The sequence below is a fragment of the Anguilla rostrata genome, chromosome 5 (genome assembly GCF_018555375.3).
Source record: "Anguilla rostrata isolate EN2019 chromosome 5, ASM1855537v3, whole genome shotgun sequence".
In the NCBI taxonomy this organism is placed as follows: domain Eukaryota; kingdom Metazoa; phylum Chordata; class Actinopteri; order Anguilliformes; family Anguillidae; genus Anguilla; species Anguilla rostrata.
In genome coordinates this window covers 647501-661402 of record NC_057937.1, presented here as the reverse complement: position 1 = coordinate 661402, position 13902 = coordinate 647501, and the positions used below count along the sequence as shown (strand labels likewise).

Sequence of the window (13902 nt, the reverse complement as noted above, 5' to 3'; positions counted from 1 at the left end):
TATGTGGATATGCTGTGGAATTAAGGTTGTTCTGAAATTAGGTGTAGCAGCTTCTGACTGCGAAGGACTGGGTACGGATGAGCATTAGATGTCAATGGGAGTAACATTGCATATGTGTGTGGGTGTGTGTGTGTGTGTGTGTGTGTGTGTGTGTGTGTGTGTGTGAGTGTGAGTGTAAGTGTGTGTGAGTGTGAGTGTGAGTGTGAGTGTGAGTGTGTGAGAGTGAGAGTGAGAGTGTGAGTGTGTGTGTGTGTGTGTGAACGTGAGCGTGAGTGTGTGTGAGTGTGAGTGTGAGTGTGTGTGCCTGCAATTCCCTGGGCAATACGGTAATCACAATCTAAATCATACTCATCATTACCATTTTGCCATCTTGTTTCAAACACTTAACCGTCATTTAAAAACACATTTTTGTTAAATAGCAGTAGATGTGCATCTGGCCTTCATGTTCCATGCCTGCTGCCTGATGCACAGTTATCCAGGCTAATCTCTCTCCAGCGGGAAGCATCTGCTCTCTCCACATATAAAAAAAGCATTCCTATACTGAGCAGGGCCTTTTCAGGACCTGATCCACTCTGTTGATCTTCCCTCAGATTGTTGTAGGCAGAGAGACGGGTGTTGAGCTTCAGTCCAGGATAAGGGGACAAAGCCACACGTCTCTGCGTGGGCCTCAGTGTGAGTGTGAGGTAATTGAGGTTGCGGTGGTCATCACAGTCGGCTGACTTGTATTCCACAGGGTGGCTCTGCGGCCGGGCTTAGCCCAGGCACACAAACACAAGGCCACGGCCCCCTGCTGGGAGGAACGGAATTAAGGCCCCTTCACCTCTACCAGCAATAAATAAATAACACGTCTGTGCTTCGTCCACAAGTCTGAAATCAAGTCAGGTGTCATTCAGCAGAAGAGCAGAGCAGAATGGATTTGCGGGAGCCTCTCCTTTAGGCGGTTAGATTGAATCACCCTCCTGTGCTCTGGACCGGATTGGTTGATCTGACCCTGCTTACCTGGAACAGGAGAGCGCGAGGAGCCCCTCAGGTCCTGAGCCACAAACCCAGCGCAGTGGGCGTGGTCTGCCACGCGATTTCCTCCTCCTTCACCTCTGGGGTGTCAGCTCATCCCCATTCCTTCTTTCTGGTTCTCTGTTCTCTGCCTTTTAATTCCGGGCAGATCACCCACGCTGTGTGTGGCAGTTAACCCTCCTCTGTGCCACAGGAAGTGGAACACACCTGCATCCTGGGTAATAACGGCCCGGGCCCTTATTCAGCCAATGGGAGCCGTTTAGGATGCGCGGGAGTGCATGTGGGACTCTGCTCTACACCTCGTTCAGCCATCAGTGAGGTAAGGGGGAATCTACGAGATGCGTTTCAATACATAAAGGTACATTTTTATAGACAGCTTATTATGTGTTTGGTATTATGTTTGATGTAATAATCATGCATTCTATGATGAGAGCAATTTTCTTTAAGGTGGGTAATTCTGGTTTTTATTGTGTTTTTATTGCCAGGGTGCTGTGGATGGCCCGTCCTCCTGCCTGCGTTGATAGGTCAGTGTTTTCCCACTCTTTTTCAGAGTCAATCAGGCAGCTCAGCGAGGTGCCAGAGCCCAGCTTGGTTTGTGGACACTGAGAGCCTCCACAGAAGCAGAAGCGAATGCGTTCGTATGATGTTTATTCTGTCTGTTCTCTGCTCCATTCAGGGTCAGTGGAAGCCGATGAGCTGGCATCATGGTGGCCGCTCTGTTATTGGGCCCAGGGGGCCTTTTCTCATTATTTATGTTTCAGAATCCGCCCTGGCACATTGCATGCTGGGATAGCTTTCCCATTTCCCAACACAGGCGAGCGCTGTGCAGATGAGTGGTCTGCAGTCTCTACAGAGTAGGCGTTCCCTCTGTGGAATAGCTGGTATTTATTGTATAGAACATAAACTTGGGGAATTTGCTGAGATTAAAATTTTTTTTCTGAAATGCCATATTAAAGTTATATATATTTTTTCAGAAGGCAAAGCTCCAGACTGCAGTGGGTTTGGTCACTTAAGATAGCTCTTGTGGGGCTCCTCCCACATCTGCTGTCCCATTTAAAGAAAGGGCCAGTTCTCCGTTACATTATTGATTTTATTTTTATTTTTTTTCTTGTGTCACAGCTGACACTGTTGAGGTAGAGTCATGTTGAGGTATACGTACCAAAGTTAGACAACTGTTGCACAGACTATGAGGAAGATCTTTCAAACAGAGAAGCATTTAGATGCTTGTTCCATTACACAGTAATGGAGAAAATCATTAATAATGCAGAGTGTATCAAAAGCTTCCTGTCAAAAGCAGTCATTTATTATCATTACATTTACATCAGAGAACAGTGTGCAGAGCCAAAGGAAAAGCTGGTGTATGCACTTAAATACAGCCTTAATGAGATCAGACAGGCTCCCAGGACACCTAGTTCTCTGCTGCGACAAAACGCCTGTAGTTGACCATAAGATTAACATTTAGCATGTACTTCAAACAGTCATTGAAATAAATTTTTTACAGAAAAATGTAGCAAACATTTAAAGGTTATCACATTTAACTGGATTCACCAACGCTGGCCTAGGTTAATCCAGCCTGTTTTAAGAACGATATGCAAACTTTTACTTAGTCCAACCAAACACTTTGTCTGGTTTATGGACTCTTTGAACAATGCGAAGTGACTGGTAAAGTGTAAGCGTTGCGTGTCTCAATTTTATTGTCAGGTTGGATTTTTAGTGGATGGTATTTATAGTCTTTCCTCCCATCACATAGCTGCCATTAACAGATCCGAGCGTTTGCGCCAGGTCATTATCTTGACTGACGTTTCATGTGATTGTGCATTTTAATGAAACCAATGGATTCAGATGTTCAAACCATGAAAATGAAGCTCAGAAATTCACATCAGGAAAATCATTCCCTCTGCACAACTCATTACTCACCCTTTTCATGCTCTTTTTCTCTTTCATCCCCCTTCTAACCCCCTCTGTTTCCTGGTCTTTATTCACACTTCTGCACCCTGCTGCAGGACAACCTCCTGCCACTAGGTGGCAGCCTCTGATTTTTGATGGTAAACACTTATTTATTTATTTCTTGATATATTTCTCATGAAATTACGTTTACATTTATTGATCAGTCATTTACTGCTGGAAAAATGAATTTAAAAATAGTATTACATGAGCCATGAAGCTGTGGCCCTAGGTTTGCTCACCAGCATATAAATGACTCCAGCACCCCACAGGCTTACCCAGCAGACCCATCAAAGAGGGAACATTCCCTGATTTATTCCAGCAGATATGAATATCTGTGCAGTTGTGCTTTCATCGCCAGCCTTGGGGATGGACTCGATTCAAAAGGTATCGTTTGTAATTTTGCGCCCTATTTAGTTGGCAGGGGCTGCACTAAAACTCAGGCCTGTGTCACCTCACCTGTCTGCACAGAGGAAGTGAGGAAAGAAATGACTTCCTGCTGCCTGACTGCAACTGACAGTGCATAATTCAGACCTGACCAAGGCTGACTGGAGGGTCAGGGCATTCATAAGAATCTGCACACTGCTGCTTCCTGTCTAAGCAAGGACCACTGCACTTCTCTCTCTCTCCCTCTCTCTCTCTCTCTCTCTCTCTCTCTCTCTCTCTCTCTCTCTCTCTCCCCCCCCTCCTGTTCTCTCTCTTCTCTCTCTCAGCTGCTTGCCCAGGTCAGCTCCCATCTCCACAGTTTTGATATCCTTCCATTTTTCCCTTAGCCTTCTCCTCCTGTTGTTCTTCTATCTCCCCTGTCTACCAGTCGCAATCTCTTCAGTTCATTTTCTATGCACTACAGCTGCTGGTCTCTTTAAGTCACTTTAAGCACAAAGCAGGGTTCTTTCGGCTTTTTATAATGGAAAACACACATATATATATATATATATATATATATATATATATATATATATACATATATATATATATTTATACATATTTATGATAGTCTCTTCTGTGGTTACTTCCTTTCTTTTATTAGTGCTGTGACTGTGGCGTCTAGCATATTGCTTTGTTTTGGCCAGGTCATCCTTGAAAAAGAGCAATGTATTCCCAAAGGATTTAGCTGGTAAAAACTAAAACAAAAATACGTTGCTGATGGGTTTAGAGATTCCACTCTCGTTGACAAGTAAAAAAACAACAGCCAGATGTTTTTATCATCTAGCTGATTTTCTGTCAAGTCTTGTGATGTCAGTGCATTGATGTTCTTGAATAGATGGTTGACTCACTGGCTAAATTAAGCCCTCTGCCAAAGTCTATCAGTGTCTTTTGGTGTCTCTACCAAAAGCACACACAAGGGAGTCCGTTGAAGACGCACCATATTTTTGAATTCAGTTTCTGAAAAACTGAAATCCTTGTAAATCTTCCATATCTTCCTTATCCTTAAGTGTCAGTGAAAATGTAAATCTGTTATGAGTGCTTCCCCTGGTGGGAGAAAGAGTTTGTGCGTGTGTGTGTGTGTGTGTGTGTGTGTTTGTGCGTGCGTGCGTACGTATGTGTGTGTGTGTGTCTGGATGTAAAAGAATCATTAGGAAAGCCCATTGCTCAGTAGCGTAGTGAGAATATACCAACACCTGGGATTCTGTTTATCTCCGGACCTTGGGTTGAAATATTTAATGCTCAGCGGCTGTTTGTATACAAACACACTTCCCCCTGTTACACAGAGTGTTGATTTGTCTGTATGAGCAGAAGGCTGAGTATAATCTCCACCAGCTGTTGGGAGAAAGGGTGTAGTCAGAATCTAAATCAGAAGGGGGGTGTCTGGCACCCTGGTCAGGGTCCTCCAACGTTTCATCCAACGTTAATGCAGCCATATAATATAAATAAATGAATTTAAATTTTACTGGTTTGTTGTCTACCAGTCTTGTTTTATTTATTTATTTATTTATTTATTTATTTTAATATCAAGCTGACCTGGGTGGACTTAGTGGACTTAGGGGTTGTGTTCTTCAAACACATCTCTTTGTGTGACAGTTTCTGAATACAGATTGTATGAGAAGCGTTAGGAATGTAAGGAAACTGTGGCAATGAATGACAGAAATATCTCTTTGAATTACATATTAGACATGGTCCCAGCCATGAAGATTCCTGAACAATGGAGCAATATCCTTGGGAATGTAGTGGAATGGTTTATAAGAAATTTTATAGATTTATTACGTATAGATTAACTAGATTCTGGCAGATAGAAAATAATAACTGAGTTTTCAGTCTGTATTTAGAGTTGACTCAATAATCTCACCACCACAACCACAAAGTATGACAAATAGATAAACTCTCAATCCCTCCCAGGTACAACATTATTCATGCTGCTGCCCACTGCTCAATTTGAGACTGACAGTCTAATCTTGCCATCTCTGAGCATCGTTTGACGTGTTCATACCTGGCAGCTACTGATGTGTGCTGCGATTGGTAATGGATTCCTGCTCCAGGTGTCAGCCACCTGCTAGCTTCTCAAAGCAGAGATAGCACCAAACAGCTCGGAGGCAGGAAATGGCAGCCTGGCAGCTTACAGACACTGATATTGAGTCTCTGACACAGCATCCTGACACTTAGCGTCATTTTTTACCTGCAAACAGCATTAGCCTCCTGAGACCCGGCAGAAAAAGAAAGTTTAAGTGTTTATTGATCATGAGTGCAGAACGTGGTCTCACTCCAGTCTTTTCTGGGGCACATTTTCATCTGTTAGAAGCAGACTTGAGCAGGTGTGTGAGCTTTCATCCAGGCCTCAGAACATATTTCTCCTGCATGTTTTGTGTAAACTGCAGTCACCTTCCCAAATATCCTCATCTGATTTTCTTTCTCTATCCAGGGTTTTTCTTCTCTCTCATAACTTATTGATAAACTGAATTCAGGCTGGCATTAAATGATGGACTCACTTGTTATTACTGTTGACCTTAAAAGTACGTCATCTCTGGATGGACATGAAAGGAAAAACAGCTGTTGAAAATAGTGTAAATCTATGATTGTTTTGTCTGTTATATTTGTATTATTTATGGATAATCCTTGTACGTATGTTTATGTACAGAACATGTAACAGAAATCCAGCACATTTTTATAGTTTTCTCTGCTGATCTGTTTATGTTTTACAGATGTTTTCCTCACGCCATGTCTCTCTGTGTCACCCCCATCAGCTGATTGGCCATCTTCTCTCTTTCCAGATCTGCTCAGATTTCACGCCCTTGACACACAGTCTTCAGCCCCAGGTGAATATTCCAGGACGGTGTCAGCTGGTTGAGTGTGTGTTCACTGCCAGTGTCGGGACACCTGAGAGCAAACTGCATGCCCCCCCTCACCAGGTAGAGACTTGTCCCTCCCCAGGTTGAGTCCTGCCCCTCCTGCAGTGAGTTTATCGCCTGCGCTGTGCATGCATGCATGCATGCATGCGCTGTCCTGGTCACGTCCAGAGAGCTGACATGTGAAGTGAGGAGGTCGCATGGCACATTCAGGGCGTGTGGATAAGCAGAGCAGAAAGCCATTGTCCACCGGCGTGTGAGCCAGAACACAGGAAACACATTTACAGGGAGGTCCATTACGGAGCTGAACCCGCAGCCCCCCCCAGCAGCATGTCCCTGTGGTTGAGAGAGAGGTGGCCCATATTGTGCACTTATCTTTGTGTGACAGACGCATGTGCCTCGGATAAGGGAAGAATGGCTATGGATTTGTAGAGATTTCTGCCTTTGTGGTTTTTATTTTTATCATTATTGCTATTTTTAATTTATTGTGGGTATTTTATTGCTTCTTGTAATCACACACAAAAAGCAGTCCAAGGTTGGCTCAGTTCAAATGTTGCGTTTTGGTGATTTATAAAAATTTGGCCATTAATATCAATAAAATAGTTTCTTTTTGCGGTTAGAAAATGGATGGATGGATGGATGGATGGATAGTTATTTTTATTTTTATTTATTAATTTATTTATTTATTTAACGTCCAGACGCACTGCAGGAGGATAAGAGGAGAATTTGTCTTCTCTTTTCAGTGGGTCACATATGTTTTTGTACTTTTATGTGATTCATGTTGCCGTTGCTTTCAGGTTGTTTGTCTTTGCTTCCTCCTTTTATTTTGATTCTGGAAACCCTCCCGCCCTGTTGGGGGTTTCATTCTGTTTCATTTCAGGCTGAGCAGCACTGAACATTTCACTCCCAAATTACAGAATTAATTTGTGCTCACAGCCGGAATCTACTGGAAACTGCATTATTTACCTGCTTAAATGTACCACCGTTGGGTGAGAATCATATTCATTTACATAAACCTAGTTATTATTCATCTGTACACAACGACTTTCTCAGGAACAATTTTCATAAGGGCGGCACAACCCTATCTGAATTTGATTTGAAAACATATTCATCTAGAAATTATAAAATTTCAGAAGATAGAATGCAACATAGAATTCTATAATTATGTTTATATCATAAGAGCTATTCCAGAAAACGAATATATAAAAATGAGTTCTTTCTCTCTTTCTTTCTTTCTTTCTTGTCCCCCTTCCCTTTATTTTACTGCATGACCTCAGCTGAAGAAAGGAGACGTGAGAAATGAGTTTGTTTGTTTTTTGTGCGTCACTCATCTTATCTGTGTCCTGGGGGGGAGAAGGTGTTTATCAGAACAGGGAGGTGAAGCATGTCCGATATGGGGCTCCTCTGTTATCCTCAGTGAAAGACCCTGATCGCCTGTGATCCATCACTGATCACTGACGTGTGTGTGTGTGTGTGTGTGTTTTTGTGAGTATGTGTGTTGGGGTGAGGTTTCAACATTTTGTAGTCTGTTTGTCCCAACGGCACCATCACCACACCTTTCATAGAATGTATACATCACTGGAACAAACAGTAAAAACAAAAACACATTTGATGTAGAATTATTACTTTTATTATTTAAACTTTGTTGTCGCCAAGTTTGACAGGAAGCCTTGGAATTATCCTCACAGCCTGACGAGAGAGAAACATCTCAAAGGAAGATAATGCCTGCTGGCTTCTCTGGCTTCAAGTCCAATGTGGTTCCCATTCCAAACATTCAACATAGTGTCCCCAGCAGAGCGATGGGATGTTATATAATCCCACTGAGGGCGCAGTAGGGTTCAGCTCCATCGTTACTGGCATTAGCTATGTCCATGTCTGTAAGCGGGTGCTGTCATTGGTCCTGGATACCAGAGATGCTGAACGGACAGCACTCTAGCCACAGAAGCAGCCCTTCATTTCAGGGTTTCAATGCTGCTAACGAATTAGCTGGTTTGCTGGCTAACGCACTACACATTTGCACAATATGCTCTCTACAAAAATCCATTGGTGGCTGGTATTTTCTGCCAGATGCAGTCTCTTTTGTAGATATTCTGAAACTATTTACAAAAAATATTTTTTGACAAATTTAAATAATTTTTCATCTTACCTGAATACCTTCGCTGTGAGAGAGGGCTGTTTATTAACAGAACTTTATTGCGGCTGATTTTACGTGGAACATTTTGCTGTGCGTATTCAGATTGCAAATGATAATGACACTAAGAGAATCTACTGTTTATATCTGTTTCCTCTCAGAGTGCATATGCTGCTGATGGTATTCAATTTAATGTTCCATTCTGATGGTTAGATTGGGTTTCTGAGAGGAGGTGTTTGCAGGCGCTGGTATCATTTCAGGTATAATATTTATATTAAGTTTTTATTCGTGTGTCTTTTCTACCTTCAAGTTCTGGTTCAAAAATTGCCTCAGTATGTCATGTAAATATAGTCGTCAAATATGTTTAATAAATCAAATGCATGTCACCAATGTTGAGTTATCCATGAGAACTCCCCTCTTCACCCATTCAAAGCAATTCTTCCCCAGCAGTCACAGAAATTATAAGGTCTCTGTTTGGGAGAAACATGTCCCCTAGCAGTGTTTGTGCGGCCCGCGGGTCTGTTTGTTCTGCCTGACCCATAGAGGAAGAGATGGCTCTTGTGAGTCACCCGGCTTGGAGAGGAGAGAACAGTGAGGCAGAATTTCAGCATGGATAAGTAAGTGAAGTACAAATGAGGATTTATTTACAAGAAATCAACAGTGCGTTTTTGAAATGTGTGTTATTTGTTAAGGTGTTGACAGAGCTCACCTCACAGGAGTCACTAGCGCTGGACTCACAGACGCTCGGGATGCCGTGCCACAGCAGCTGGAAGGACACGGTGACTCTGATCCTGTGAAATATTTTTATTATCGTTTATGAGAACAGCTGGCCAGCTCCAGGCTCTTAAATCGGACAATGACATATCATTTTTGAGAGCAACAGGGTGACTGAGGTTCCATAAAATAAACCTTGTGACTCATTTTTGAGGTGGCAGGCCCTCCCTGAGGGGGGGGGGGAGGGTGAAGGAATTGGGGGGTTATTAGTGCACTGCTCACACCATAGTTTGAGAGATGCTGGGGTACTCGGGTTGATTATATTTTGGGGCTTACATGAAAGACGTAGAGTGAAAAGTTAAAACGATGGCTCATATTCCTCTCCCCCTCAGTGTTTGGGCTCTGTTCCCTGTTCCTCTGCCTCAGTATTTGAGCTCTGTTTCCTGGGCCTCACGCCTCAGTGTTTGGGCTCTGTTTCCTGTTTCTCTGCCTCAGAGTATGGGCTCTGTTTCCTGTTCCTCTGCCTCAGTGTTTGGGCTCTGTTTCCTTTTCCTCTGCCTCAGAGTATGGGCTCTGTTTCCTGTTCCTCTGCCTCAGTGTTTGGGCTCTGTTTCCTTTTCCTCTGCCTCAGAGTATGGGCTCTGTTTCCTGTTCCTCTGCCTCAGTGTTTGGGCTCTGTTTCCTTTTCCTCTGCCTCAGTGTTTGGGCTCTGTTTCCTGGGCCTCATGCCTCAGTGTTTGGGCTCTGTTTCCTGGGCCTCATGCCTCAGTGTTTGGGCTCTGTTTCCTGTTCCTCTGCCTCAGTGTTTGGGCTCTGTTTCCTTTTCCTCTGCCTCAGAGTATGGGCTCTGTTTCCTGTTCCTCTGCCTCAGTGTTTGGGCTCTGTTTCCTTTTCCTCATGCCTCAGTGTTTGGGCTCTGTTTCCTGGGCCTCACGCCTCAGTGTTTGGGCTCTGTTTCCTGTTCCTCTGCCTCAGTGTTTGGGCTCTGTTTCCTGTTCCTCTGCCTCAGTGTTTGGGCTCTGTTTCCTGGGCCTCATGCCTCAGAGTATGGGCTCTGTTTCCTGTTCCTCTGCCTCAGTGTTTGGGCTCTGTTTCCTGGGCCTCACGCCTCAGTGTTTGGGCTCTGTTTCCTGTTCCTCTGCCTCAGTGTTTGGGCTCTGTTTCCTAGGCCTCATGCCTCAGTGTTTGGGCTCTGTTTCCTGGGCCTCACGCCTCAGTGTTTGGGCTCTGTTTCGTGTTACTCTGCCTCAGTGTTTGGGCTCTGTTTCCTTTTCCTCTGCCTCAGAGTATGGGCTCTGTTTCCTGTTCCTCTGCCTCAGTGTTTGGGCTCTGTTTCCTGGGCCTCACGCCTCAGTGTTTGGGCTCTGTTTCCTGTTCCTCTGCCTCAGTATTTGGGCTCTGTTTCCTGGGCCTCACGCCTCAGTGTTTGGGCTCTGTTTCCTGTTCCTCTGCCTCAGAGTATGGGCTCTGTTTCCTGTTCCTCTGCCTCAGTGTTTGGGCTCTGTTTCCTTTTCCTCTGCCTCAGTGTTGGGCTCTGTTTCCTGTTCCTAGACTGTGCTTGGCCATGCACTTCCTGTCAAAGATGCCCTCCCTTAATGATGAACGGGTGGAAGTGTCTAAACCTGCTGACGCATGTGTGCCGATTCATTTATCCCCTCGGTAACAGATGAAACTGTGTCTCCCAGTATTGAACTCCAGCACATTACCTGCTTGTAGATCAACCCTCTCTCTCTCTCTCTCTCTCTCTCACTCTCTCTCTCTCTTTCTCTCCCTCTCTCTCGCTCTCTCTCTCTCTTTCTTTTCTTTGATTTGATCCAATAAAAAGAGGGGTGCTGGAAACCATGTGCTTACATTTGTATGCAAATAAATATGAATTTATATTTGTGTGTGTATATATATATGCTGCTGTTCTACTGCTCTGGTCAGTATGTATGTGCTCATGTAGTGAAGAATGAGGGTATCATGCAGATATGCAGGCAGAAAGGTTTTTCTTCTCCTTCATAAAAACACATGAGGCTAATGTGATGTATCTGCTTGATTTCCCTAATGCATATACAATGTTGCACTAAGCTGATGCAAAGGAAAACCCTCCACCCAGCCTTCACCCTGATGCACTTCATCCTGACTGAGTGCTTTTATCATATGAGCTTCTGGGGATTTCACAGGGCCAAGAGTGGAATTCAGTCAGTGTGAAGCAGAAGGTTTCGTTTATTTAAATCAGAGATAGGGAACAAATAATCTTGTGGATTATTGTCTGTCCCACTGAAGAGCTGTTAGAATGCATGTGGTAAATGATTTGCATGCACAGGGGGAGAAAACGATGGAAGTGTTTTGCTTCATTCCCACAGATAACATAACAGTGATGCCAACAAAGGTTCACTCAGGAGTCAAGCCTGGAAAATACGTGCATATGTGTGTTCTAAATGCCAGACTCATAGTCTTTAATACTCTGATGCATCTTCTAACACTAAACAATCAAATACATTAATAAAGAGATAAATGCTGTGTGTGAAGAGACCTGAGTTCAGGTGTCAAAATGTCTTTTTTTTTGTACTGATGGATAGGAAATGAAGTTTATAATAATGCTGTGGTGGAATAAATTAATTATAATGCGTTTTAACAATTTTATGATCAATAAAGTGTTTTCATGGAAAAATTCAAACTGCCTTTTTTGGTGCAGACAGATTGGAAATCGTCTTCATAATACACCTGAGGTGAAATAAATTAATTATAATGCGTTTTAACAATTTTATGATCAATAAAGTGTTTTCATGGAAAAATTGCAAAAAACATAAGCCTATAGGCTTATGTCCAAAATGGGTCAAAAGTGGCAACTATTCAAAAATGCCTTTATTTTGGTGCAGACGGATTGGAAATCATCTTCATAATACACCTGAGGTGAAATAAATGAATTATAATGCGTTTTAACAATTTTGATCAATAAAGTGTTTTCATGGAAAAATTCAAACTGCCTCTTTTGGTGCAGACAGATTGGAAATCGTCTTCATAATACACCTGAGGTGAAATAAATTTATTATAATGCGTTTTAACAATTTTAGATCAATAAAGTGTTTTCATGGAAAAATTCAACTGCCTTTTTGGTGCAGACAGATTGGAAATCGTCTTCATAATACACCTGAGGTGAAATAAATTAATTATAATGCGTTTTAACATTTTTTTTATGATCAATAAAGTGTTTCATGGAAAAATTGCAAAAAACATAATGCCTATAGTCTTGATGTCCAAAAAATGGGTAAAATGGACAAATATTTTCAAAAATGCCTTTATGTTTTGGTGCAGACGATTGGAAATCAGTCTTCATAATACACCTGAGGTGAAATAAATTGAATTATAATGCGTTTTAACAATTTTATGATCAATAAGTGTTTTCATGGAAAAATTCAAACTGCCTTTTTTGGTGCAGACAGATTGGAAATCGTCTTCATAATACACCTGAGGTGAAATAAATAATTATAATGCGTTTTAAACAATTTTATGATCAATAAACTGTTTTCATGTAAAAATTGCAAAAAACATAAGCCTTAGATCTTATGTCCAAAATGGGTCAAAAGTGGCAAACTATTCAAAAATGCCTTTATTTTGGTGCAGACGGATTGGAAATCATCTTCATAATACACCTGAGGTGAAATAAATGAATTATAATGCGTTTAACAATTTTATGATCAATAAAGTGTTTTCATGGAAAAATTCAAACTGCCTTTTTGGTGCAGCGTTTTAAAATTTTATGATCAATAAAGTGTTTTCATGGAAAAATTGCAAAAAACATAAGCCTATATCTTATGTCCAAATGGTCAAAAGTGGCAACTATTCAAAATGCCTTTATTTTGGTGCAGACGGATTGGAAATCATCTCATAATACACCTGAGGTGAATAAATGAATTATATGCGTTTTAACAATTGTTATGGATCAAAATAACATAGTTTTCCATGGAAAAATTCAAAATGCCTTTATTTTGGTGCAGACGGATTGGAAATCTCTTCATAATACACCTGAGGTGAAATAATATTATAATGCGTTTTAACAATTTATGATCAAAAGGTTTTCATGGAAAAATTCAAACTGCCTTTTTTGGTGCAGACAGATTGGAAATCGTCTTCATAATACACCTGAGGTGAAATAATGAATTAATGCGTTTTAACATTTTATGATCAATAAAGTGTTTCATGGAAAATTGCAAAAAACATAAGCCTATAGTCTTATGTCCAAAATGGGTCAAAAGTGGCAACTATTCAAAAATGCCTTTATTTTGGTGCAGACGATTGGAAATCATCTTCATAATACACCTGAGGTGAAATAAATGAATTTAATGCGTTTTAACAATTTTATGATCAATAAAGGGTTTCATGGAAAATTCAAACTGCCTTTTTTGGTGCAGACAGATTGGAAATCGTCTTCATAATACACCTGAGGTGAAATAAATTAATTATAATGCGTTTTAACAATTTTATGATCAATAAAGTGTTTTCATGGAAAAATTGCAAAAAACATAAGCCTATAGGCTTATGTCCAAAATGGGTCAAAAGTGGCAACTATTCAAAAATGCCTTTATTTTGGTGCAGACGGATTGGAAATCATCTTCATAATACACCTGAGGTGAAATAAATGAATTATAATGCGTTTTAACAATTTTATGATCAATAAAGTGTTTTCATGGAAAAATTCAAACTGCCTTTTTTGGTGCAGACAGATTGGAAATCGTCTTCATAATACACCTGAGGTGAAATAAATTAATTATAATGCGTTTTAACAATTTTATGATCAATAAAGTGTTTTCATGGAAAAATTCAAACTGCCTT

At 41.5% G+C, this 13902-nt stretch overlaps 1 long non-coding RNA gene across 1 annotated transcript; it reads left to right on the top strand.

Moving 5' to 3' along the window:
* Nucleotides 1-298: 298 nt before the first annotated feature.
* On the top strand, nucleotides 299-9292 carry LOC135254403 (uncharacterized). The gene is made up of 3 exons (XR_010329866.1): nucleotides 299-1333; nucleotides 1500-1538; nucleotides 6165-9292. It is a non-coding gene; the product is annotated as an uncharacterized LOC135254403 (long non-coding RNA).
* Nucleotides 9293-13902: the final 4610 nt, after the last annotated feature.